The sequence below is a fragment of the Palaemon carinicauda genome, chromosome 16, assembly GCF_036898095.1.
Source record: "Palaemon carinicauda isolate YSFRI2023 chromosome 16, ASM3689809v2, whole genome shotgun sequence".
Classification (NCBI taxonomy): Eukaryota; Metazoa; Arthropoda; class Malacostraca; order Decapoda; family Palaemonidae; genus Palaemon; species Palaemon carinicauda.
Window position 1 is genome coordinate 39,281,304 of NC_090740.1, and position 2,133 is coordinate 39,283,436.

A 2,133-nucleotide genomic window follows, 5' to 3' on the forward strand; every position below is an offset into this window, starting at 1 on the left:
ATGCAATGGTCAGTTATATATTTAACCATGTCCCAGTATACGTATACTCTCCATGGGGGTTCAGAAGAAACTAAGCGTCCTTCAGTTTTAAATTCTTTTTAAGGAATAAAATATCTAGATGAAAGGTTGCTATCTGAATTTGAAAAAATCCTCTCAACAATAGGGTTCAAAATCTTCTCCAATTATGTTTATATTTGGCAAGAAAAAATATTAAATAGGTGTTCGCTTTTTCTTTTCGTTACTTGAACTAGGTGTGGCATTGGGTAAATGCTGGCAAACATTTTAACAGCCATAATCAACATTGAAAGTCTGTTTAATAAATGTCCTACATTCAAGGCAACATTTTATGATTCACGTACATGGATAGTAACTCTTATCTTAATGTATATAAGAAATTATAATCCAAGATATTTTTCTATATGCTCGTATGCTTCCTTTTAGGATTTATATGGTTTCCTTGAATTAATATTAAGTTAATGTGAAACCTTTCATCAACTAGATTTGCTTATTTATATAAATCTATTTTCATCGACTGTCTATATACTGTTTGCAATGCAGATTAGATTAATTCTATGGATACTATAGAGGAAAAGATCTCTCATTATGCTTTAGTTAGTATTCGGATTTGTAATCTGAGTTTACAAGATTTAAATCTATGATCTAATTTAGGTAATTTTTCAATGTGATCAAGAGCCTTATTGGCCCCACCTGATTTCGTAAACAAATTTCTTTTTACTAGGCCAGTACGTCATTGTTCCCCTTGAGGAATATTATTTCGGAAGTTATTCTAATTTTTCTATTATTTTTTTTTCTTTTTCATTTTACTTGTTCCCATGTCCTGTGGCAATACATTTTCCTGGGTTTCATCAGTTATTTCTTCGTAGATTTTAGCCAAACATTCTTTCATCTCAGTTTTTTTTATCCTCCTCCTAAAGATTTTCCATCAAACGGTCCAATAGATGATGTTTTGATAATCACGTCTTCCATAGTCTCTGTCTGTTGCCATTGCAGTAGTCTCTCATTACGCTTTTGCTTTTATTTTCACCGTATTCCTCTTCTGATCAGGGACCATGACAGGGAAATTTCTCTTGAGTGTAGGCCTCTTCCCATCTATTTTATAATCTAGTCTCATATCAAAGTAAATTACCTCTGATATCTGTACACAATTCTTTATACAACATTTAGTCCGTTGACTAATTATGGAGGGCACATTTTCTGCAAATCTCATTTTGGCTGTTCGTTCATATGTCAGGTATCCTTTGAATGGCCCATGAACATATGTTAACATTTTATCCCTTCTAGGTTACCTTGTCATATCTATATAATTCTGAATTTAATCTCAAAGGAAGCATTTCCAAAACACCTGCAATTGAGTATTTTTAAAAAATTTTTAACCCGTCTAGATTTCTTAATTTTTCTAACAGTTTCATGTCAGTTAACTCCTCCGTACGGTACATATCAATCTATTCTTAATCTACACTTTGATTAAGTTTCATACATGGAAAATTTCTCAAAACGTCAAGGGAATGGTAAGCAGAAAGCTTCTAGTAAGCAGACTTCTGCAAACCAAAAGTGTGTTCTAACGTTGAATGATCCAGCACTTCTGCCAAAGATAGAAAATCCTGTCAAAAAATTGAAAAGGTTGTCCAAAACAGAGCATAAACCCCCTTCAAGGGATAGCAAGGGAGAAAAAGTACTACCATGCCTGTATATGAAACTTTAATATATATTCTATAAGAGGTGAATTTCTTCTTTCATATACATACTACTAATCACTATTATTCACGGTCATTTCACTTAATTTCCTTTTAGTGAAAGAGTTTCAAACGCCTGCGAAACTTTTTTTACCTAGCTCTTCTTCCCAGATATTCAACAGTATTCTTAGATCTTAAAAATCAGTTTAGGAAAAAAAAATAATTTACTGATATGTGAAGAGCTGCTCAAACCTCAAGTAAAGCAAGATACTGTGGCAAGGTGGCAAGGTAATAAGCAATCAAGTGACTAGCTTTTTCTAAAAAATAAAACAAAAATATAAAGCAGAATACATATTTATGCAATTCGAACAAAGTTACACTGTAAACTAATAGAGTTTTAAATGCAGTTAAATTAGGCACTAAAAAGATTATGGCTCTG

The 2,133-nt window shown here is 32.3% G+C and overlaps 1 long non-coding RNA gene across 1 annotated transcript in view; it reads right to left on the bottom strand.

Moving 5' to 3' along the window:
- Positions 1-297: 297 nt before the first annotated feature.
- The window catches only part of LOC137655722 (uncharacterized), a 19,146-nt gene continuing 17,310 nt past the window's right edge, over positions 298-2,133 (bottom strand). The window contains exon 2 of the long non-coding RNA XR_011046857.1: positions 298-2,133. This exon is cut by the window's right edge and continues 969 nt beyond it. This is a non-coding gene — a long non-coding RNA (uncharacterized lncRNA).